The following is a 26,722-nucleotide window of genomic DNA, read 5'->3' on the forward strand; positions in this document are numbered from 1 at the left end:
AGGCCGGGCTCCAAAATCTTTGCAATCCTGGGACAGACTCTTAGCTGCCTTCTCCCTTCCATATCTCCTCTTGTCCTCCCAGAGTTTGTCCCCCACACAGCTACGGGAGTGATTTTTAAAAATATGTCAGGTTATATCACTCCCTTGCTTCAAATCTTCCATTTAAAATAAATTTCACATTTAAAACAAAATCCAGACTTCTTCATATGGCCGACCAGGTGCTTTACGCTAATGGAATGCGCAGATGCTCCTCCCTAAGGAGCGCTTCTTTCCAGGGCAGATTATCTCCAGTGATGTCAGGCAATTTCAACAACACCATTCTCTACCACCTCTTGCTTTTCATAGCTTTTTTTCCTCCAGATTCTATAATGAAAAGAAAATCAAGTCTCTTTGTGCAATGATTTAGTCTCCGAAGTATATTGGTGCCACTCATGTATACTGCTTTCAGATGATTCAAGAATAACAGCGATTTGAGAAAGCTGTCCTTAAGTTTTCTCTTTTTCTGTATAATATTATTTTTACAATTATACTTCCAAAGTTTTCTCTTTCCAAGCACCACAAGACCGGTGTAATTTAAGCAGTGATTTTAGGGGTCTCTCTATATTTTACATTAACTTCAGAAACACGCTCATGATTATTCCACCAAAACGATCAACTTTTACATAAACATCTGTCCTTCTATGAGTTACAAAATAATTGTCACCATCCCCCCTTAATCAACCATCTTCTCCCCTTTATTGACCAACTTTTCAAACACCCAATACTGAAGGCATCTCCTTCTATTCAGGTTCTTAGATACTAAGACATTCTGTTCCTAAACAGTAAGATGTTTTCTCAAGCCCCATGCAAAGCACTTCTTTGATCATCACTTTGGGGATACCCAACTCTGGCGTCTTCATCAGGAGGGTAAAGTTCCACACTCAGTAATGCGCGTCCTGGGAACCCAGCCTAAGCAGTGCTGGCCGCTTCCTTATCCAGGCTGGCATTGTCTGTGTTCGCCAGATCCTCTGCGAAGTTGGATCATTTGCGGAGCAGGCCAAGTCCCTCTAGCCCTCACGCAGGCGCCGGTGCAGCCTGCTCTGGGACTTGAAGTCTGCTGGAGTCTGGGATTCTGCATCATCAGGGTTGAGCTCTCTCTGCTGCTGCCGACGGATCCCGCCTGGATTCTAGTCCCGCCACCGCCCCTCACCCTACAGCGGCAGAATGGCGGCAAGTGCCACACACCAACGCACCAGGGCGGGATATTTGCCCTGCAGCTCCCGCCAGCGCGCTGCTCTCGCGCAATCAAAAGGCGGGGAAAGCGCGAAACCGCCAGGCGCCTCCCGTTCAGCCCAGCTGCTGTGCAGCTCCTCCTTGGCCTCCACTGGTAGACAGGGGACACTGATGACCGGGAAGGAGCAGGGCAGTGATTGCTTAGTTTATCCTGGGACGCGGGAGCTGGCCGTGGACTGAGTCGTGGTGGTGGCGGGGGGCGGGGCAAGGAGCGCTGGGACCGGGATGGGTCATCCGGACAAATAGGGATGGTGAGCGGGCGGATGGATGCGCAGTCCCCTCCACAAGGGCTTCCGACCCACCCGCGCTTATCCCTTCCAATTGCTGCAGTCAGTCTCCAGAGATGTTAATTGGCTTCCAAAGTGGATGAGCGATGAGTCATTTTCATCCAATGAGAGAAAACAGCCTCCAGAGACTCTTCGTCTGTTGGCCAGCGAGAGAGTCAATTGCCAGGATCCTCCTGCTCGCGGACTTGATCTTCCAGGCGGGCAAAGTTCAGCTGAGAGCCACAAGAGAGCAGTCTTCGCAGCACCTGCTAATCCAGAACGTTGGGCACTGGCACAAGCACTGTGTGGAGAGACTCTCTGGTTCTGTGAGTGTTTTTTCTGGTCCTGTGTTGGACCTGGAGTTCTTAGGGGGATGGCTCGCAAGGGCAGTAGGCAGAAGGACCTCAGCCCAAAGTCAAGGAGGTTTTGGATGGAGAGCTGGGCCGCAGCCCACTGTGATAATTCCCTTCCTGCCCCTCAACTTCAAAGGCCAAGAGTTTTACTCCTGAAAAGATACTTGGAGATCGTCTAGGTGTTCCTGAATCTCAAGAGGGTCGTTTGACACTGGTGAGTTCTTTCCCTGCCGGGTGCCTTTCCCACACTTAGCACGAGACCAGGTTCGATTAAGCAGAGCAGAAACTTTATTCACTGATCAAGGAATGGAGAAGGGAAGCTCCTGCTCAAAGTGTGTGGGGTGTAGTGAAGGGGTGCTAGACAAGGTCTTCTAGGGCTTGTAGGTGGAGACTGAGGGCAAGGATTCCTGGAAAGAGGTGGGGCTTTCCAGGAAGAGCTGAGTGTGACAGTCTCATACTTTCTGTTGCCGCTCATCACTACATGTGCCTAGCAAGGTGCATTTCTCCCCGGGGCAGGGATTTACATATGGTAATTAGCAAGGATTCAGGTTAGGGTAGCCCTGCTGAGCTCCTTTCCTATCTTGCCGCATGGTGGTTACTGACATCCAGCCTTTGTTTCTGTAAGCAAGCACAGCTGCAAGCACAGGTTACCTTCATAGGTTCTGGGGCATTAGGAAAGAATTGAGGTCATGCTGTGGTGGCATAGACAGTTGTTTAAACAACGTGGTGCACATTTGAGGTGGGGGTTGTGGAGTGAGGCAGATAAAAGTGCCTATTTCATAGCCACAACCTGACATACTGAAAATCAGAGTCTGTGAGGGTGGGATCTGGAATCCTTTTTAAAAGGCTCAGAGGAACCAATTCACAGGAACAATAAAAGTTTGATCTGAGCCAAACTCCTTAATTTAGAAATGAGGAAATGGGGATCCCCAAAAGGGATACAGGGAGAAGGCGGGAGGATAGTTACAATATAATCGTTTTAGGGTGGTTCTTTCCTGGCCTTGGGAAGTTTTCTCAGCCACTGCTCTGATCAGTACACAGTTGAAATCTTTAGGGGAACCCTCTTCATATATTCTAAGTTCTTTCTCTCTGCAGGTCTCCCGCCAGGTCTGTTGCCTGTGATCTCTTGTCACCTTGGTCTCTTAGCTTTGTCTCCTTAAATCTTGAATTCCAACTAGCTTTGCCTTGCTGCCCTTCCCTTAGACACTGGCCTGGAATCCTTCAAGGTAGTCTGCTTACTCTTGAGCTTTCTTCTAGTCTGATGTTATTTTACATGGAAACAATTTTATGCTTTCAAAGCTTGCATTTGTTTGTTAGGTGGGACCAGAACTAGGGCTAATTTTGTCCCACTATGGAAGCAATACCTTCTGAGTACTCTCCCTGACACTTCATGAATTATGAAGTTTTCTAGTCGGATTTTTGGAAACTGAAACTATTCCTAGTCTTATATGAGCCTCGGAAATTGTTACATCTGCTCCTTTTGGGTGGTTGTTTTCCTGTTCCATTTCAACAGGGTGAAACAGGAGGATTTTATTGAGTGCATTCAGACCCAGCAGATTAACAGCCAAACACTGGTCCCAGAACAAAGACAGCACTTGACTTTTATACACAGTTCTAAGATGGGCTAGCTTGAAACAAGCTTACAGTAGTGTGAAGCATAGTGGCATGAAAGCAAGGATACAGAGGCAGAAGAAAGGCAGTCAATCAAATTGTGACAGGTGCCTAACTCAGAATTACATGCAACTCTTGTTATGTGGCCCAGATAGCTGTTATCTAGGCTTAGTCTAGTGCCTTGCATGGGCTTATCTTATAACCTTCACTATGGAACCTAGATAGCTGCAGTCCAGGCCTGCTCAGTCATCTCATGACCTTCCTTGTGCTGCTTAGATAAAAAACAGAATACGTGAAGTTACTATTTACAGAAAACAGAAATCTATAAACTCCTAAGTTTACTCGTATCATGGGGGAAAGCCTGTGGGACGTTAAGGATTAATACCATGGCTTTCGGCTGAGTTAGGCTTAAAGTAATATCTCCTTGTGGCTCAAAAGTAATCTGCACTTGCAGTTTTTGTAGTAGGTTTCTTCTTAGCAAGGGAACTGGACAATTTGGGAGGTATAGGAATTCATGTTGAACTTCTCGCCCTCCTACAAGACACCTCCTTGACTGACAGAATGGCATCTTCTCTGAGACTCCAGTGGCACCTACAATAGTTGCACAGTTCTTGGATAGTGGCCCTATAGGTCAGGTCACTACCAAGTGTTCAGCCCTGGTGTCTACCATGAAGTCCATCAGCTGGCCCCCAACTTCTAATGTGACCATGGGATCCTGGGGGCCCAAAGAGAAGAAGCCCAGTCTGTCCTTGTCCTCATATCCTTCAGCTTCTGCCAGCCCAGTCAGGTTGGTGTCTAGTTCCTCCCAGGGCATGGTAGCCCTTGGCCTGTGGTTTTTTCATACTACGGCATTGACCATTCTCTATGTTATTATTCTCTGGACATTCATCCTTCCAGTGTCTTTTCCTTTTGCATTGCACACATTTATCTCTCATATAGCCTTGGCTGGCTCTCGAATCCTTGTTCAGACTGGCCTCTTCCACGCTTGCATTTGTACCCCCTTGCAAAGCAAGCTTTTCTTCCTGTGAGGACTCCCGCTAGCAAATCAGCCTTTTTCCTAAGCCTTTGATCAACCTCCTTCTTTACCTCCTGATCTCAGTTAATGTACACCTTGATAGCCACTTCAATAAGCTGAGTAGCATTCATGCCTGCAAAGCCTTCTAACTTCAGCAATTTTCACCTGATATCTCCCTGGACCTGCCCTACAAATGCCATATTCACCATGCGCTGATTTTCAGCAGCCTCAGGGTTAAATGGAGTGTATAACTGGAATGCCTCACAGTCTTTCATAAAACTGGTTGGGGCTCTCATCTGCACCTTGTAGCAGCCCTGAGACTTTCCTTATATTGATTGCCTTTTTCCTGTCATCTTTTAGCCCCTGCAGGATTGCTTCTCAGTACCTCTGTAGGTGCTGAAACTGGGTTGCATACTTTGGGTCCCAGTGGGGATCCTCTTCAGGAAATAGGCCCCGTGCATATGCCTGGGCATTAACTGCCCACAGGTGCATTGGCTTCTAGCCAATGGAGGGCTGCCTCTGTTGCTCTCTGGTGCTCCTCAGTGTTAAATAGCATCAGGAGGAGCTGTTTGAAGTCTGGTCAAGTTGGATTGTGCATTAGGAAGATAAACTGCATTAAATCTATAAGGACCTGGGCCTTCTCTGTGTTGGAGAAGGTATCATGCTTCCAGTTTAGGAGATGAGTGGTTGAAAAAGGCTGGTAAATGAAGGCTTGTTTTCCTCCCTGGACATGGCCATGCTCATTATGATAGGTGGGTCCTCAGAGGCATTTGCATAACTCAGGTGCAGCCAGACCAGAGGTGGCCTGCCTGATATTCTGGGCCTTGTACTTTAACTTCCAAATCATGAGTGAACTCCCACTCACAGTTGCTTCAAAGAGAAAAAAATACCTAGGAATCCAACTTACAAGGGTTGTAAAGGACCTCTTCAAGGAGAACTACAAACCACTGCTCAATGAAATAAGAGAGGACACAAACAAATGGAAGAACATTCCATGCTCGTGGATAGGAAGAATCAATATCGTGAAAATGACCATGCTGCCCAAGGTAATTTATAGATTCAATGCCATCCCCATCAAGCTACCAATGACCTTCTTCACAGAATTGGAAAAAAGCTACTTTAAAGTTCATATGGAACCAAAAAAGAACCCGCATTGCCAAGTCAATCCTAAGCCAAAAGAACAAAGCTGGAGGCATCACGCTACCTGACTTCAAACTATACTACAAGGCTACAGTAACCAAAACAGCATGGTACTGGTACCAAAACAGAGATATAGACCAATGGAACAGAACAGAGCCCTCAGAAATAATACCACACTGCTACAACCATCAGATCTTTGACAAACCTGACAAAAACAAGAAATGGGGAAAGGATTCCCTATTTAATAAATGGTGCTGGGAAAACTGGCTAGCCATACGTAAAAAGCTGAAACTGGATCCCTTCCTTACACCTTATACAAAAATTAATTCAAGATGGATCAAACACTTAAATGTTAGACCTAAAACCATAGAAACCCTAGAAGAAAACCTAGGCAATACCATTCAGGACAGAGGCATGGGCAAGGACTTCATGTCTAAAACACCAAAAGCAATGGAACAAAAGCCAAAATTGACAAGTGGGATCTAATTCACCTAAAGAGCTTCTGCACAGCAGAAGAAACTATCATTAGAGTGAACAGGCAACCTACAGAATGGGAGAAAATTTTTGCAGTCTACTCATCTGACAAAGGGCTAATATCCAGAATCTACAGTGAACCCAAACAAATTTACAAGAAAAAAACAAACAACTCCATCAAAAAGTGGGCAAAGGATATGAACAGACACTTCTCAAAAGAAGACATTTATGCAGCCAAAAGACACATGAAAAATGCTCATCATCACTGGCCATCAGAGAAATGCAAATCAAAACCACAATGAGGTACCATCTCACACCAGTTAGAATTGCAATCATTAAAAAGTCAAGAAACAACAGGTGCTGGAGAGGATGTGGAGAAATAGGAACACTTTTACACTGTTAGTGGGACTGTAAACTAGTTGAACCATTGTGGAAGACAGTGTGGCAATTCCTTAAGGATCTAGAACTAGAAATACCATTTGACCCAGCCATCCGATTACTGGGTATATACCCAAAGTATTATAAATCATGCTGCTATAAAGACACAATGTATGTTTATTGCGGCACTCTTCACAATAGCAACGACTTGGAACCAACCCAAATGTCCATCAGTGATAGACTGGATTAAGAAAATGTGGCACATATGCACTGTGGTATACTATGTAGCCATAAAAAAGGATGCATTCATGTCCTTTGTAGGGACATGGATGAAGCTGGAAACCATCATTCTCAGCAAACTATCGCAGGGACAAAAAACCAAACACCACATGTTCTCACTCAAAGGAGGGAATTGAACAATGAGAACACTTGGACACAGGAAGGGGAACATCACACACCGGGGCCTGTGGTGGGATGGGGGTAGCAGAGAGGGATAGCATTAGGAGATATACCTAATGTAAATGACGAGTTAATGGGTGCAGCACACCAAGGTGGCACATGTATACATATGTAACAAACCTGCATGATGTGCACATGTACCCTAGAACTTAAAGTATAATAATAAAAAAAGAAATGTTTATGGGAAGAATATGGATAGAGAAAACTTTTATTTGGGTAGATGTTAGAAGCTGAGGCCTGGGTGGGGTTATAAAAGCAATATTAAGTATGAGGAGAAGGAGGCCCTGAACTAACGTCATTGCAAGTGAATGGAGTGAGGAATGGATAGGATAGGTATTTTGGACAAAGATGTGGCAGCTGATAGGTGTGGGAGTTCTTCTCATGTATTAGCCCAGTCTACAAAGTTCTCAGGGCAAATGGAACACAAGTTTTTCTGCAGGGAGTGATATAGCATGGTAGATCTTGAACTGAGACTTCTAAAATCTTTACTAAAACTTTAAAGGAGAATACAATAGTAAAACACAAGGATATGGGCAATTTTAGTTAACAGGTGATAAACAGAAAAGAAAGATCTTGGAGGTGGGGAAGAAAATAAGACCAGTTTTTTTTTTTGTTTTTTTTTTTTTGACAACTACAAGAACAGCAGAGTCAAACAAGGGATAGGCTCATGTCAGAGATCCAGTTCTATTTACTAAAATTCCCTTGAGTATTCAAACTTTCTGAAATTCTGAGATCTTGCAAAAGGATGCCTTTGTTTAAACTTTGCTTCATCCAGCTACAGAACATAGTTTAACTTTGAGGCGTTTGACCCCAGACAGGACAAAACCTGTTTCACCTTGCCTATTACTGAACACGAATTTCTTAACTATTTAACCTTCATGATAAAAAATTTCAAATATCTGTATTAACTAATTTGCTAATGATTGTTTCAAATATCTGATCCATGGGTTTCTTCTTACATTAATTAAGTTTGTTGTAAGTTCTTTATATTTTTAATTATTTTTATATCATTGGATATAATTGCTAAATATCTATGTGACATGTTGATTAATATAAAGTCAATTAAAAAACTAACATGTTAAATATTATTCTTACATCATGCCAGATATAATGCTATGCATTTTATATGTATTGCATTGTGTAATCTAATTCCTCTGGAAAACATGCATTCTGATTTCTGGCTCCAAAGTTGTGAGAAAACACTTTGAGGTTCTGATTGATTAAGCAACCTAACAAAGAAGTAGGGGACAGAATTAAAATTTGAAACCAGCCTAAGCTTTGAAACTGTCAGTAGTGATGATTACCTTCTCCAAGTTATTATTAAATTAATGGCACATTTCTAAGAATTCTGAATGTTATTTCAATGGAAGTTTACAGATATGTGTCAAAATTTTTTCATCTTTTTAAAAAAATTTTGTAATGAAACTGAGAAAAGATCCAAAATGGCCATAGGTCTAAAATATTTTGCCCTCAGAAACTAAAGAAAATCTTTGCCAGATCCTGCTCTAAGTTTTTCAGTCAGAACTATTCTTAGAGGGCTGATATTTTCTATTCCACGTGGAAAAATATTTCTCAGGCATTTGATGACCAAACAACAGGGAAAAAGTTATGATGTTGGTAGGTGAGTGTTCTGCTACAGGCATTTGAGAACCTCACAGAACTCTTAATATTCACTTTTAATTCATTCCACCAGGGAGGAAGGGCATGGGTTTTGGAGCCATTCATATATGGTTTCAAAGTATGACACTGGCATTTACCTCTGTAAGAACTTGAGAAATTTACCTGTTCTCTCTGACCTTTGGTATATTTAGAATGAGGATGATACTAACAGTTTCTACATCGTGATTGTTACTTGAATGAAGAAATATAAAGTGCATTTTAAATTCATTTGGTCCCTTAATGTTGTCCCTTCCCTTGTTATCTTTTCAGAGTTTCTTCTTGAATGGCTTAAGGACTGAAGCATCCCACAAAATAATTCTACTGAATAACTCCCAGAAGCTGCTGGCCCTATACAAACCCTTGGCCTGGATCATTCCTGAGTCCCTGAAGGTGAGGGAACAGTGAGAGAGTCAGATGGCTTTGTGCATGTTTCTTTACCTTTCTGTGCCTTTACCTTTGGTCTTTTCATCAAGGAAATAGGAATAATATTAGCACCTACCTCTTAAAGTTTTTGTGGACACTAAATAAATCCATACAATATAAGTGCTAAGAGCATTGCCAAGTGCCCACCTAGTACACAGTAGCTCTTTGGTATCAGAAGGACACCTACCTGTGAGTTCTGCCTACTTGCTGGTGACTTCACATCAATCAGAAGGGTCCTAGGGATGCTGCTCATCTCACCATCACTGACTTGGTCCCAGTACTGTCTCTTGACTTCTGTTTTTCTCTTTCTCTTCACATCCAGATCTCCATCTCTGAGGATCCCAGCCTCTCCTAGTCTTTCCATCCGTCCTTCAGGTGTACGGCTCTGTGTACCACATCAATCACAGGAACCCCTTCAACATGGAGGTGCTAGTGGACTCCTGGCCTGAGTATCAGATGGTTATTATCCAGCCTCAAAAGCAGGTAGGCACACAGATAGGGACTGGTGGAGCCAGGTTGGCCCAAAGGGCCTAAGGAACTGACCAGTTGAGACACCAGGGCTGCTTTTATAGAGTGAAAGGAAATGTGAGTATTTTAAAAGACTCCTTAAGTACTTGGCAGCTTGCAAGAGTGCCACGTGTTCCCACCCTTCCTGTAAAGCATAAGATTCATCTAGGAAAAGGGGTGGAGGGGGTAGAGGAAGAAAATGATAAGACTGACACTCACAGATTAAGGGCCCTTTGAGGTGGCAGGGGTCACCTGCAGGGGCTGAGAGGAGGCAAATTTACAGGGAAAGTTGGGTGTCTGAGATATCAGAACAGTGACTTAGAAACAAAAACCAAAGCAGAAGTCCACCAGTAAAAATTTCCTCTGAGGGCCAGGCATGGTGTCTTCTACCTGTAATCCCAGCACTTCAGGAGGCCAAGGCAGGAGGATCACTTATGCCCAGGAGTTTGAGACCAGCCTCTGCAACATAGTGAGACCTCATCTCCGCCAAAAAAAAAAAAAAAAAAAAAAAAAAAAAAAAATTAGCAGGGCATGGTGGTGCATGTTTATCCTCCTAGCTGCTCAGGAGGCTGAGGTGGGAGGATGACTTGAGCCCCAGAAGGGGTCAAGGCTGCAGTGAGCCAAGATCACACCACTGTACTCCAGCCTGGGCAACAGAGTGAGACTCTGTCTTAAACAAACAAACAAACAAAAAAACAAGAACCAGGAAGTTACTTTGCAAGAACCAGAGAAGGGAATCATAATTACTGTGTGTCAACTATTTGGAAGCAATTGTCTTGTTAGTGACTTTTCATAGAACAATCTTATGAAGTGACCATTAATATCTCCAATTTAGAGATGAGGAAATGACACTGAGAAATATTAAGTCATATAGCTGCTGGATACCAGATGTGAAAGCATTGTCCAATCTGAATTAAATTTCAATGGACTGACAGTAACCATAGGCCCTTCTCTGAGTTTCATCATGTGTTAAAATGGGAAAAATAACAGGACCTTCTTCAGAGGATTACATGAGGTTTAAATGAGATATTGTACATCAAAGACTTAGTACATAGCACATGATTTTAAATAGTATTTACCAAAATTAGCCATTATGGTAATTGGAATAAACTATTAAGCTGAAATAAGGAATAAACTATTAAGCTGAAATAGTAATACAAACCTGGGTCTATTTTTTTGCCCTAAAGTCTTGCCCTTTTTGTATGTATTTTATGCACATCTGGTTAGTGAACTGAAGCCTCATTGCCAGCCCAACTTCATGTGGGTATAGGCGCTGAGCCTCCAAATAGTAATAAGCCACCCGAAGTCAAGACTAGTGTGCAAACTGGGTCAGGATTGGAATGCAGAAAGTGACAAAGTGACCCTAGATTGAGGAATAAAGGAGTAAAGGGGGTGAGAGCCAGGCTGAGCCTAACACCTTCCCTAAGGATGTTCTTTTGATTCCCTGGCTTCCTGACAATTTGGTATCAAAGATGAATGCTTAGTTTATTTAATCCATGGTCCAATTTCTTCAAAGTGTGATATGCTAAATAATTGTAGGAAGCCAAATAGTTCTCTTTACTTCACTAACTTTGTAGTTATTATGTGTATTTTAGCATTGTAACTATAGCATCAAACCATAACTTCATATATGCATTGCTTTGAACAAGGCTAGTTTTTATAAAGCAAGTCAATAAACAAAAATAATAAAATATAAAAGTTCCACAGGACACATACGTGACCAAAAAAAAAAAAAGGAAAAAATGAAATATGCTGCAATTTACTTTGAATTACACTCACCTTGTCAGATTCCATCATATACCATGTTTCTTTCAGTGTTGAAAGTCAATTTGATTTTGAATAATAACGTTTTAGGGTGGGATACAGAATTTATTTAGAAAATTATTTTTTCTTGTTGGTTTTTAATCACAATGATAATATATGCTGATTATACAAGGGAAAAATTTAACATGATTTTAAGAAGTTAATAACCTCTCACTTCCCCTCCCCTCCTCTCCTCATTTCCTACCCTTTGGGGTAATCAATGTCCTTGGGCATATTAACATACACTGATGATCTCTCCTGTCATCACTTTTTAAATCTTTTTTATTTTTACTATACTTTAAGTTTTAGGGTACATGTGCACAACGTGCAGGTTAGTTACATACGTATACATGTGCCATGTTGGTGTGCTGCACCCATTAACTCGTCATTTAACATTAGGTATGTCTCCTAATGCTATCCCTCCCCCCTGCCCCCACTGCACAACAGGCCCCAGTGTGTGATGTTCCCCTTCCTGTGTCCATGTGTTCTCATTGTTCAGTTCCCACCTATGAGTGAGAACATGCAGCGTTTGGTTTTTTGTCCCTGCAATAGTTTGCTGAGAATGATGGTTTCCAGCTTCATCCATGTCCCTACAAAGGATATGAACTAGTTCAAACACTGTGGAAGTCAGTGTGGCGATTCCTCAGGGATCTAGAACTAGAAATACCATTTGACCCAGCCATCCCATTATTGGGAATATATCCTGTCATCACTTTTTAATTTGCCTTTGACATATGGACATCCCTTTGGGAAAATCAATACAGCACTAATATATTCGTTTTAATAACTGTGGCATTCCACAGAGCCAATACAATGCTATTTAGTCAGTCTTTCTCCTGCTGTTGGGTTCAAATTGTTCATACTTTTTTGCAAGTACAAACAATGCTTCAAAAAATGTCCTCGTATACATGTCTTTACATCCTGGAAACTTTTCTCCATACAAGTGATTTCCAAAAGGGATATCTCCAAGTCAGAGTTTATTTTATCATAAGTAAGCACTGCCAGATTACCTTCCCAAAGGATTCCAGTTTTATTTCCATTAGCAATGTGTGGAAGAATTGTTTCCCCACATTCTCACTGGCACTGAATGTTATCCCTCTTTTAATTTTGCCAAACTGATGGGTGAAAGATGGCATCTTATTGTAGATTTAATTTGCATTACCATGACTAGTGATAGTCAACATGTTTTATTTTCATATGTTTATCAGTAATTTGGGGTTCACTTCTGAACTGTTTATATTGTTTGACCATTTTTACACTGTGGTTTTGTGTCATTCTTAAAATTCTGTAAGTGTTTTGGATACTAGGGATACTAACACAAAGCATATGCTACAAATTTGTTGCCCAATTTAGAATTATTTTCTATTTTATGGATGGAGATTTTGATGTGAAGAAATTTTTAACTTTCCTGTAATCAAATATGTTATATTTTTCACTATGACTTCAGAGGTTTTGTTTTCTTTAGTTAATAATTAGGAAGATTTTTCCTACTCCAAGATCATGCAAGTGTTTTCTGATTTTGTCTTACAGTGAGTTAATTTTTACTTTTGACATTTCAATCTTTATTCTATTTAAAATATGTTTTTGGATAGCACGAAATAACATTCTTTTATATTTTTCTTCCTTATGGCTGGCTAATTACATTAGCACCATTTATTAAATAAGTCATTCCACTATTGAAACATAAATGTTTATTTGTCGTATAACCTTTATATATTTTTGTATCTATTTCTGTATTTGTTTCCAGTCTTTTCTTATGCTATTTCATTGTTTTGTGGTAAATTTTAATATCTAATAAAGCAAATCACCCTTCACCAATACTTTTCTTACTTTCCTATTTCTTATACACTTAAGAGCCATACGAACATCAACTAATTTTTCCAGTTCCCCACCAACTACCCCAACTAACTACTGCAATTGTGATTGGTATTGTCTAAAAGACAATTGTGGAAAGATTAATATTTTTGTGATACTACATGTTGTCATCTAGAAATATGGTCTTTTTTCTCACTTTTTTCAGTTTCTGTTCTATGCCATCTTGTAAAATTTAACTGTTTTCCTGTAGTAAACTACGTGATTTTCCATTAAGTTTACTTTTAGGTGTTTTATACTATTCGTTAAGATTTCAAAATTATTTTTCCTTTTCTATTTCTGAGAATTATTATTTTGTTATTGCTTTTTATTTGTACTTTTGATTTCCAAATATGTCACACTATTCTTTAAAATCCTATTTGTGTAGGGTGTTATTTGTTTTGTTTTTTTGTCAAAGTCTCTTGGATTTTCTCAATGCATAATACTGTAATCTGCAAACAAAGTTATTTGCTGCTGCTTTGCCAATATTTGTGAGGGTTTTTAGTTTCTTGACTTATTGCATAATGTGCAACCTAAGGAAATAATGCCAACTGACAATAATAATATTTTTATACTTGTCTCATTCTTGATTTTAATAAAATAGCTATAACAACATACATTTAGAATTACATTTGACTCTGTCTTTACATGTTTAGAGCATTTTCCTCTCGTTCCTACTTTCATGGAACTTGTATTTATAATGGAGGGTAAATTTTATATTATTTCATTTTTGTCTTTTCTGTTTGGCAACTTATATACTCATGTAATTTTTCCTCCTTTAATTTATCACACTAAAAGATCTTCCAATCAAAGCCATTCTGGCCTTTCTAAAACAAACTGTTCATGTTCACATTTTTTTTTTACCTTTTTTTATTATACTTTAAGTTCTACGGTACATGTGCACAACATGCAGGTTTGTTACATAGGTATACATGTGCCATGTTGGCTTGCTGCACCCATCAACTCGTCATTTACTTTAGGTATTTCTCCTAATGCTATTCCTCCCAAGCCCCCCACCGCCTGAAAGGCCCCGATGTTCCCCATCCTGTGTCCAAGTGTTCTCATTGTTCGATTCCCACCTATGAGTGAGAACATGCAGTGTTTGGTTTTCTGTCCTTGTGACAGTTTGCTGAGAATGATGGTTTCCAGCTTCATCCACGTCGCTGCAAAGGACATGAACTCATTCTTTTTTATGGCTGCATAGTATTCCACGGTGTATATGTGCCACATTTTCTTAATCCAGTCTATCACTGATGGACATTTGGATTGGTTCCAAGTCTTTGCTATTGTGAATAGTGCCACAATAAACATACATGTGCATGTGTCTTTATAGTAGCATGATTTATAATCCTTTCGGTATATACCCAGTTATGGGATCGCTGGGTCAAATGGTATTTCTAGTTCTAGATCTTTGAGAAATCACCAAACTGTCTTTCTTAATGGTTGAACTAATTTACACTCCCACCCACAGTGTAAAAGAATTTGTATTTTTCCACATCCTCTCCAGCATCTGTTGTTTCCTGACTTTTTAAGGATCACCATTCCAAATGGCATGAGATGGTATCTCATTGTGGTTTTGATTTACATTTCTCTAATGACCAGTGACAATGAGCATTTTTTCACGTGTCTGTTGGCTGAATAAATACCTTCTTTGGAGAAGTGTCTTTTCAAATCGTTTCCCCACTTTTTGATGGGGCTGTTTTTTGTTTTAAATTTGTTTAAGTTCTTTTTTTTATTATGCTTTAAGTTTTAGGGTACATGTGCACAACGTGCAGGTTTGTTACATATGTATACATGTGCCATGTTGGTGTGCTGCACCCATTAACTCGTCATTTAGCATTAGGTATATTTCCTAATGCTATCCCTCCCCTCTTCCCCCACCCCACAACAGGCCCCTGTGTGTGATGTTCCCCTTCCTGTGTCCATGAGTTCTCACTGTTCAGTTCCCACTTATGAGTGAGAACATGAGGTGTTTGGTTTTTTTGTCCATGCGATAGTTTGCTGAGAATGATGGTTTCCAGCTTCGTCCATGTCCCTACAAAGGACATGAACTCATCATTTTTTATGGCTGCATAGTATTCCATGGTGTATATGTGCCACATTTTCTTAATCCAGTCTGTCATTGATGGACATTTGGGTTGGTTCCAAGTCTTTGCTATTGTGAATAGTGCCACAATAAACATACATGTGCAACTACTCATCTGACAAAGGGCTAATATCCAGAATCTACAATGAACTCAAACAAATTAACAAGAAAAAAACAAACAACACCATCAAAAAGTGGGCAAAGGACATGAACAGACACTTCTCAAAAGAAGACATTTATGCAGCCAAAAAACACATGAAAAAATGCTCATCATCACTGGCCATCAGAAAAATGCAAATCAAAACCACAATGAGATACCATCTCACACCAGTTAGAATGGCAATCATTAAAAAGTCAGGAAACAACAGGTGCTGGAGAGGATGTGGAGAAATAGGAACACTTTTACATTGTTGGTGAGACTGTAAACTAGTTCAACCATTGTGGAAGTCAGTGTGGCGATTCCTCAGGGATCTAGAATTAGAAATACCATTTGACCCAGCCATCCCATTACTGGGTATATACCCAAAGGATTATAAATCATGCTGCTATAAAGACACATGTTTAAGTTCTTTATAGATTCTGGATATTAGCTCTTTATCAGATGAGTAGATTGCAAAAATGTTCTCCCATTCTGTAGGTTGCCTGTTCACTCTGATGATAGTTTCTTTTGCTATGCAGAAGCTCTTTAGTTTAATTAGATCCCATTTGTCTATTTTGGCTTTTGTTGCCATTGTTTTTGTGTTTTAGTCATGAAGTCTTTGCCCATGCCTGTGTCCTCAATGGTATTGCCTATGTTTTCTTCTAGGGTTTTGATGCTTTTAGGTCTTATGTTTAAGTCTTTAAACCATCTTGAGTTAATTTTTGTATAAGGTGTAAGGAAGGGATCCAGATTCAGCTTTCTACATATGGCTAGCCAGTTTTACCACTGCCATTTATTAAATAGGCAATCGTTTCCCCATTTGTTGTCTTTGTAAGGTTTGTCAAAGATCAGATGGTTGAGATGTGTGGTGTTATTCCTGAGGCCAGTGTTTTGTTCCATTGGTCTGTATATCTGTTTTGGTACCATGATGCTTTGATTGCTGTAGCCTGGTAGTATTGTTTGAAGTCAGGTATCACGATGCCTCCAGCTTTGTTCTTTTTGCTTAGGATTGTCTTGGCTATTCTTGCTCCTTTTTGGTTCCATATGAACTTCAGAGCAGTTTTTTCCAATTCTGTGAAGAAAGTCATTGGTACCTTGATGTGGATGGCATTGACTCTATAAATTACCTTAGGCAGTATGGCCATTTTCACAATATTGATTCCTTCTATCCATGATCATGGAATGTTCTTCCATTTGTTTGTGTCATCCTTTATTTTGTTGAGCAGTGATTTGTAGTTCTTGAAGAGGTCCTTCGCATCCCTTGTAAGTTGGATTTGTAGGTATTTTATTCTTTTTGTAGCAATTGTGAATGGGAGTTCACTCATGATTTGGCTCTCTGTCTGTTATTGGTGTATAGGAATGCTTGTGAGTTTTGCACATTGATTTTGTACCCTAAGACTTTGCTGAAGTTGCTTATCAGCTTAAGGAGATTTTCAGCTGAGACAATGGGGTTTTCTAAATATACAATAATGTCATCTGCAAACAGGGACAATTTGACTTCCTTTTTTCCTAATTGAATACCTTTCATTTCTTTCTCTTGCCTGATTGCCGTGGCCAGAACTTCCAACGCTGTGTTAAATAGGAGTGGTGAGAAAGGGCATCCCTGTTTTGTGCTGGTTTCCAAATGGAATGCTTCCAATTTTTGCCCGTTCAGTATGATATTGGCTGGGGGTTTTTCATAAATAGCTCTTATTATTTAGAAATACATTCGATCAATACCTAGTATATTGAGAGTTTTTATCATGAAAGGCTGTTGAATTTTGTTGAAGGCCATTTCTGCATTTATTGAGATAATCATGTGATTTTTGTCATTGGTTCTGTTTATGTGATGGATTATGTTTATTGATTTGCATATGTTGAACCAGCCTTGCATCCCAAGTATGAAGCCAACTTGATCTTGGTGGATAAGCTTTTTGGTGCACTGCTGGATTCAGTTTGCCAGTATTTTATTGAGGATTTTTGCATCAGTGTTCATCAGGGATATTGGTCTAAAATTCTCTTTTTTTGTTGTGTCTCTGCCAGGCTTTGGTGTCAGGATGATGCTGGCCTCATAAAATGAGTTAGGGAGGATTCCCTCTTTTTCTATTGATTGGAATAGTTTCAGAAAGAATAGTACCAGCTCCTCTTTGTACTTCTGTTAGCATTTGGCTGTGAATCCCTCGGGTCCTGGACTTTTTTTGGTTGGTAGGCTATTAATTATTGCCGCAATTTGAGAACCTGTTATTGGTCTATTCAGAGATTCAACTTCCTCCTGGTTTAGTCTTGGGAGGGTATATGGTTCCAGTAATTCATCGATTTCTTCTAGATTTTCTATTTTATTTGCCTAGAGGTGTTTATAGTATTCTCTGATGGTAGTTTGTAATTGTAGGATTGGTGGCGATATCCCCTTTATCATTTTTATTGCATCTATTTGATTCTTCTCTCTTTTCTTGCTAATGGTCTATCAATTTGTTGATCTTTTCAAAAAACCAGCTGCTAGATTCATTGATTTTTTTGAAAGGTTTTTTTGTGTCTCTATCTCCTTCAGTTCTGCTCTGATCTTGGTTATTTCTTGCCTTCTGCTATCTTTTGAATTTGTTTGCTCTTGCTTCTCTAGTTCTTTTAGTTGTGATGTTATGGTGTCGACTTTAGATCTTTCCTACTTTCTCTTGTGGACATTTGGTGCTGTAAATTTCCCTTTACACACTGCTTTAAATGTGTCCCAGAGATTGTGGTGCATTGTTTCTTTGTTCTCATTGATTTCAAAGAACATCTTTATTTCTGCCTTCATTTCGTTATTTACCCAGTAGTCATTCAGGAAAAGGTTTTTCAGTTTCCATGTAGTTGAGCAGTTTTGAGTGAGTTTCTTAATCCTGAGTTCTAATTTGATTGCACTGTGGTCTGAGAGACAGTTTGTTTTGATTTCTGTTCTTTTACATTTGCTGAGGAGTGTTTTATTTCCAATTATGTGGTCAATTTTAGAGTAAGTGCGATGAACTGAGAAGAATGTATATTCTGTTGATTTGGGGTGGAGAATTCTGTAGATGTCTATTAGGTCCACTTGGTGCAGAGCTGAGTTCAAATCCTGGATATCCTTGTTAACTTTCTGTCTTGTTGATCTGCCTAACATTGACAGTGGGGTGTTAAAGTCTCCCATTATTATTGTGTGGGAGTCTAAGTCTCTTTGTAGGACTCTAAGGACTTGCTTTATCAATCTGGGTGTTCCTGTGTTGGGTGCATATATATTTAGGATAGTTAGCTCTTCTTGTTGAATTGATCCCTTTACCATTATGTAATGGCCTTCTTTGTCTCTTTTGATCTTTGCTGGTTTAAAGTCTGTTTTATCAGAGACTAGGATTGCAACCCCTGCTTTTTGTTGTTTTCCATTTGCTTGATAGATCTTCCTCCATCCCTTTATTTTGAGCCTATGTGTGTCTCTGCATGTGAGATGGGTCTCCTGAATACAGCACATTGATGAGTCTTGACTCTTTATCCAATTTGCCAGTCTGTGTCTTTTAATTGGGACATTTAGCCCATTTACATTTAAGGTTTATATTGTTATGTGTGAAATTGATCCAGCCATGATAATGTTAGCTGGTTATTTTGCCTGCTACTTGATGCAGTTTCTTTATAGCATCAATGGTCTTTACAATTGGGCATGTTTTTTTCAGTGGCTGGTACCAGTTTTTCCTTTCCATGTTTACTGCTTCCCTCAGGAGCTCTTATAAGGGAGGCCTGGCGATGAGAAAATCTCTCAGCATTTGCTTGCCTGTAAATGATTTTTTTTCTCCTTCACTTATGAAGCTTAGTTTGGCTGGATATGAAATTCCAGGTTGAAAATTCTTTTCTTTAAGAATGTTGAATATTGGCCCCCACTCTCTTCTGGCTTGTAGGTTTTCTGCTGAGAGGTCTGCTGTTAGTCTGATGGGCTTCCTTTGTGGGTAATCTGACCTTTCTCTCTGGCTGCCCTTAACATTTTGTTCTCTTTTCAATCTTGGTGAATCTGACAATTATGTGTCTTGAGGTTGCTCTTCTCAAGGTTGCTCTTCTCGCGGAGTATCTTTGTAGTGTTCTTTGTATTTCCTGAATTTGAATGTTGGCCTGCCTTCTTAGGTTGGGGAAGTTCTCCTGGATAATATCTTGAAGAGTGTTTTCTAACTTGGCTCCATTCTCCCCATCACTTTCAGGTACACCAATCAAATGTAGATTTGGTCTTTTCACATAGTCTCATATTTATTGGAGACTTGTTTGTTTCTTTGTACTCTTTTCTCTAACCTTGTCTTCTCACTTTATTTCATTAATTTGATCTTCAATCACTGATATCCTTTCTTCCACTTGATTAAATTGGCTATTGAGACTTGCAAACGCGTCATGAAGTTCTCATGCCATGGTTTTCAGCTCCATCAGGTCATTTAAGGTCTTCTCTACACTCTTTATTCTAGTTAGCCATTCATCTAACTTTTTTTAAAGGTTTTTAGCTTCCTTTCAATGGGTTAGAAGAGGCTCCTTTAGCTCGAAGAAGTTTGTTATTACCAACCTTCTGAAGCCTACTTCTGTCAACTCGTCAAAGTCATTCTCTGTCCAGTTTTGTTCCATTGCTGGCAAGGAGTTGCAATCCTTTGGAGGTGAAGAGGTGCTCTAGGTTTTGGAATTTTCAGCTTTTCTGCTCTGGTTTCTCCCCATCTTTATGGTTTTATCTACCTTTGGTCTTTGATGTTGGTGATCTACAGATGGGGTTTTGCTGTGGATGTCCTTTGTGTTGACATTGATGCTATTCCTTTCTGTTTGTTAGTTTTCCTTCTAACAGTCAGGCCCCTCAGCCGCAGGTCTGTTGGAATTTGCTGGAAGTCCCTCTGTACACTTTTTGCCTGGATATCACCAGTGGAGCTGGCAGAACAGCAAATAGTGTAGAACAGCAAATATTGCTGCCTGATCCTTCCTCTGAAAGCTTCATCCCAGAGGGGCACCCTCCTGTATGAGGTGTCTGTCAGCCCCTACTGGGAGATGTCTCCCAGTCAGGCTACACGGGAGTCAGGGACCCACTTTATGAGGCAGTCTCTCTGTTCTCAGAGCTCGAACACCATGCTGGAAGAACCACTCCTCTCTTCAAAACTGTCAGACAGAGACATTTAAGTCTGCAGAAGTTGTCTGCTGACTTTTGTTCAGCTATGCCCTGCCCACAGAGGTGAAGTCTATAAAGGCCATAGGCCTTGTTGAGCTGTGGTGGGATCGGCCCAGTGGAAGCTTCTTGGCCACTTTGTTTACCTACTCAAGCCTCAGCAATGGCGGACGCACCTCCCCCCATCAGACTGCAGCCTTGCAGGTTGATCTCAGACTGCTGCAATGGCAGTGAGAAAGGCTCCATGGGTGTGAAACCTGCTGAGTCAGGCACAGGAGGGAATCTCAAGGACTGCTGGTTGCTAAGGCTGTCAAAAAGAGCAGCATTTGGGCAGAAGTGTACCATTTTTCCAGGTAGAGTCTGTCATGGCTTCCCTTGGCTAGGAAAAAGAAATGCCCCAACCCCTTCTGCTTCCTGGGTGAGGTGATGCCCCATGCTGCTTTGGCTCTCCCTCGATGGGCTGCACCCACTGTCCAACCAGTCCCTATGAGATAAACCAGGTATCTCAGTTGGAAATGCAGAAATCACTCATCTTCTGCATCTAACTTGCTGAGAGCTGCAGACTGGAGGTGCTCCTATTTGGCCATCTTGGAAGTGCTCACGTTCTTTTGATATACTACTGAATATTTTATGCAGAATTTTTATATATGTATTCATAAGAGAATATGGTCAATAAGTCTCTTTTTGTTATTTTTTAACAGATTTGCTGTTTCCAAAGCTTAATATTAAAATTATGTGTTTGTTTTGGCTTGTGTACAGTTTAAATGTAAAATAATCTGATTTTGGCTACTTCTTATTTTTTAATTTTAATTTTTTTCTTTAGATACAAGGGGTACCTGTGCAGATTTGTTACATGTGAATATTGCATGATGCTGAATCTTGGAGTATGGACAGATTCCATCTTCCTGGTAGTAAGCATAGTACCCAGTAGTTTTCTAACCAGCCCCTCTGTCTCCACCCTCTAGTAGTCCACAGCATCTATTGTTCCCACATTTATGTCCATGTATGGTCAATGCTTAGCTGTCAGTTATGAGTGAGAACATGTGATATTTGGTTTTCTGTTACAGCATTAATTTGCTTAGGATTATTGCGCTGTGGAAAGTAGTCTGGAAATTTCTTAGAGAACTTAAAACAAAGTTACCATTCAACCAAACAATGCCATTACTAAGTAAATAGCCAAAAGAAAATGAATGATTCTACCCAAATGACACATGCATCTGTATATTCATTGCTGCACTGTTCACAATAGGAAAGAAATGGAATCAACCCAGGTGCCCATCAATTGTAGACTGAATTAAAAAAACGTGGTACATATATTCCCATGGAATACTACACAGCAACAGAAAAGAATAAAATAATGTCTTTTGTAGCAACATGGTTGGAGCTGGAGGCCATAATCCTTGTCCAATTTTTAAATGGTAGATTTTAAATTTAATTTCTGATATTTTATGTTAGTTTGTTGAGGTTTTCTATGTTTTTGAAAGTCAATTTTGATTGTTTATTTTTGAGGGATAACATCCATTTCTTTTGTCAATAAATATGTTGCCTTTGGGTAGTGTATAATCTTCTATTATAATTCTCTTGTTCTTTTCTCTGTTTCCATTCTCATCTCTCATACTCTATGCTTATTTTTTTATTTTTGCTTTTTCTCTGTCTCTCGTATTTCCTTAAAATGCCTTACCAGAAGTTTATCTCTCTCTCTTTTCTCTTTCTGTTTTTGCCATTTAAAAATGAACTTTGGTTTTTATATATCCTTTACACTATGTCTTGTTTTCCATTTCATTATATATAGCTTTCATTTTTATAGATAGTTCCATTTGTTTTCTTCTAGTTTATTTTGATATTCTTTTTATAATTCCTTGAATATTTACTTGGCTATTTTTAGTCGCTTTTTTAAAAATCTGGTCTTTTAAAACATCCACTATTTTAAATTCATGGAAGTTTTGGTTTCGGCCATATTCAGGAACTTCCATTCATAAAAACATTCGCAAATTCTTGAAGTTTTCTTTAAAATTAGTTACACTATTTTCTCTTTTTTCTAAAATAATATTAATATTCACTGCTAAAACTCTCACATTTATTGTTTATATTTCCCCTGAGAAACAGAAATTCATCTTCCCATGAAGTTTGTGGCTTGCCAGAATGTGATCACCAGTCTCTTTTTTTAAACCCATAAGTCTAACACCACATAAATTACCCAGAGTGCTGCCAAAATTTCAGTTATTTCATTCTATTTTGTGGGCTTCTGGCTTTAAAGACAGTGTCACTCTTTGAATAGGCTGACATCATGTAGGCTTGGGAAAAGGCAATGTCTCATTAATGTTTATATTCACTAAAGTATCTTGCCCAAGCCTTGGACACTGTAGATTCTAGGACACTATAGATTCTAGGTGTGTGGTGAAACAGTGGGAACTAAAATTTAGAGAAATCACAGTTAAATTTATTTTGAGCCAAGTTTAAGGACCTAATCCTAGAGACACAGACTCAGTACATCCCAGAATGTGTCACACAGGAGGTTACGTGGGGGCACAGTATATATAACAGGGGGATACCTGTGGCCCAGGAGGTGAGAGAAGCAAGGAGAGAAGCAACTGTTGCAATCTTTTGATTCTGCTGGGTTCTCGGTGATGCTATATATAAAATAAAGTAAGTGTGCAGTTGAGTGAGTAGGGAGAAAGGTGAGGCATCTTAAGGCCTGGTGGAAGATGACTGATTTCATCCTGTCTTTTTTCTGGATCTGATAATCAGTTTTATAACCAGTACCTGTCAGTGGAATATTTAACGAACTCCAGTTACACAGGCAAGAGGTCAGCAGTAGCTTATAAGCCTAGGTTTTATTATCCGTGTGCCCATCTGCGGCCATCATGGGCCACTGATAAAATTTTCTTTTGAACTTTCATTTTTCTGATAATTGCAATCAGTGAGAGGTGAAGAAAAATTTCAATTGAATGATCTGACCTTTCACCATCCTAAACAGGAGATGACTGACAATATGGATTCATACACAAAAGCATATTGCATGTTCTCCAAAGAGACTAAAAAATCACAAGAAGTTTTGAAATATGTGAGATCATAAACTGGAAACAGATACTCCAAATCCAAGATAACGAGTCTGAAGAAATGGGCAAGCAGCTGTGCTTCTCAAATTGAGTCATCAACTAATATTTTTAGCATCACCTGAGAGCTCAACAGAAATGTAAATTTATAAAAACTCTGGGGGCTGGGGGAAGTAGAGCAATCTGTGGTGTGACAAAGACTCCCTCACACTGCGGTGTAAACTCAAGTTTGATAACGACTAAGCATTGATGTATTAATCAGGTGGGAGCAGTGTAAGTAGAGAACTCCAAGTCTGACAATATTGCTTTCTTGGCTTTCTTCCCAGGTCTTCAAGAAAGTTTAGGTGAGGGGATAAGAGTGGCTGCATTTTCAAAGTCACTGAAGGTAGAGCATTCGAGAGGAGTCCTCTTTATTATGGAGAATATCCTGAAGTTCCATGACTCCAATAAAAGCAAGCTTGGAAGCTGAGCTGAGTCAGGCCACCCAGACGATGAATTTGAGAGACAAAAACATGTGCTGATCATTTATCATTGCTATTCCTTGTACATTTTTGTTATTCACGTAAATGAGTTTTGGAATGAAAAGAGGATGAATTCATTCTTTGGGATGAATAAAAGTTGTCAATCATCAAAATACGCAACTTTGCAATGGTGGGTCGTTAGACAAGAAGAGTCCCTGGGATCTCTAGAATGTGACGGCACCCAGAAATTACAGGGGTTAGGATGAATGTTGTTGTCTTTCTTTTTGTTTTCTACTGTGAAACTCCCAACTTTAAGAATGCCCTGCTGGTTGTCTCTTATTCAGGGCTGGTAAATGATAACTGGAGGTGAGGGAAGAATGAGAGGAGCTGGCGTTACATCAAGTGCTGTATAGGAGCGCTGCCAGCAGCCTGTGTGCTAGGTCAGATGGGGCTCCGGTATCATGATTAACCTTGGACTCTTCTTGTGATGTAGGAATAGCCTACAGCATGGAAACATACCAAATGACAGACGACATGGCACGGGTGATTGTGGGATTCATGAAATATCTGCATCAGAATAATAGTCCATTTTACTTCTCTTTTCTAGAAGTAAATGAAGACTCCCACAGATTTGTGGGGCAGTTCTGTTCCTTTGAGGCCACCTGTGAGTACCACCAATGGACCCAGGTGGTACCCAGAGAATCTAATTCCATTTTAGACAATGAAGCTACTCAGCAGTCTTGTGAAAGCCATCTCTTAATATATCCGTAGTAGAAACCATAGAATAGTTTTCTTCACTTACAAATGCTTATTTGGCATTTATGATATGCCAGGAGCTTTTCTAACATAGAGACTTGATGTTAAAAGACACAGCCATGCTGTTGTGGAACTTACAATCCAGGCTGGAGGCAGCAGAGGGTATAGTCTTTAAATATGTAAAAGTGTTGTAGGGAAGGATGGGGTTAGCAGTAAACATGTAACTAGAAAGCCAGGCTCAGTTCTTACCTCTTAGAATCAGAACTCTTTATGAAATGTGGTTGACAGAATCTGCTCTCTGGAAGATAAATGAAGGACTTTAATAAAATTGTCAATAGAATATGCCTAATCTATATGGATACTTTATTGGAAATAAATACCCCGGCTATATATGGATTTATGAGGCAATGGCTACACTAAAGAATGGAATCAGTCTCTTTGTTTAGTGACTAGCAAGGTATCAAAGTAAAGCCTCACACAAATGGCTTTCCTAGGCTACCTTTCATCATTGTTACACAGAAAAGGAAATCTAGAGAATCAAGTGGACTAGCCTTGGGGCCTCTGCTATGGAAATGTCATTTGTTGTGCCTCCTTTCTGCTACTGTTTCTCACTTCCTCATCATTATTGAAGCATGGCACAGGGCAAGGTGTTGCATGTGAATCTGGTTATAAGTTCAGCCTTTGGTATTTGCACCACTGCTATCTTAAAGGGTCACAGGAATTCCAGGAGAAGTGACCACTAAGGTGAGGACTGGAGAGTGAGTAGGAGTGAGCCAGACAAAAAAAGCAGAAAATCTAGATGGGGGAAAGGACACGTGCCATGCACTATCATTAGAACTTTCTAATTGAGCACTTATATTACAATTCTGAATCCCTGATCTTAAAAACAATTACACTTCATGATCAAAAGGTGGCCTCCTTTGGCTCCGGTCGGCCACCCTGCCATTGATACTTGCCATTGGAACTCTGCCAACATGGTGAAACCCCGTTTCTACTAAAAATACAAAAATTAGCTGGGAATGGTGGTACATGCCTGTAATCCCAGCTACTCGGGAGGCTGAGGCAGGAGAATTGGTTGAACTGGGACCTGGGAAGCAGAGGTTGCAGTGAGCCAAGATCACATCACTGTACTCCACCCTGGGCTACAGTGTGAGACTCTGTCTCAAAATAAAAAAAAAAAAAAAAAAAGAAAAAAGAAAAAAGAAAAAAAATTGGAAGGCAGAATGAAATTTGAGTGCAGAAGAGAAGAATGTGATGCGATGATGAAAGCAGAGAGATAGAAGATGATGTGATTCAGAGACACAAGCTAAGGAGTGAGGACAGCCTCTATGATCTGGAAAAGGCAGGGGAGTTGATTTACCCATATTGCCTCCAGAAAGAGCTGGCCCTGCCAACATGTTGGTTTTAGCCCCATAAATCCTATTCTGAACTTCTGACTGCCATAAATATAACACATTGTGTTGCTTTAAAGCATAATATTTATCATAATTTGTTATAATGACAATAGAAAACTAATACATCATAGACATAAAAATCATCTTGAAAATCTAAAGTTAAGCTTTAAATTTGCAACTCAACCTAGCAACCCCTTGTGATAAAAAGCAAGTAAGAAAACCAAATTTTCACTCATAGCCACAAAATTTAATTTAGCGGAGCATCTCAAAGCTCCTCAGAGGGTACTCAGAATAAAAAGCAAATTTTTTCATCAAAGAAGTTGTCTTCATTTAAGAAAGTGTTGAGATAAAGGGTTATCTTGGCACGAACGATTGGCATTGGGTGATTTTAATTCTGAGATGTCTGTCATCATAAAGGAAATTATGAGACCATAGGATTGAGCTTCTAATTTTCTGTAAGAATACAGAGGAGGAGGAGGGTAAAAACGTTAAGGGTGAGCTTAAATAATACCCAGATCCTG

At 39.9% G+C, this 26,722-nt stretch overlaps 1 pseudogene; it reads left to right on the top strand.

Annotated features, from left to right (window-relative positions):
* The first annotated feature begins 1,643 nt into the window (after nt 1-1,643).
* On the top strand, nt 1,644-26,483 carry LOC129476076 (glycine N-acyltransferase-like protein 1; annotated as a pseudogene).
* The last annotated feature ends 239 nt before the right edge of the window (nt 26,484-26,722 follow it).

Source organism: Symphalangus syndactylus, chromosome 1 (assembly GCF_028878055.3).
Source record: "Symphalangus syndactylus isolate Jambi chromosome 1, NHGRI_mSymSyn1-v2.1_pri, whole genome shotgun sequence".
NCBI lineage: Eukaryota > Metazoa > Chordata > Mammalia > Primates > Hylobatidae > Symphalangus > Symphalangus syndactylus.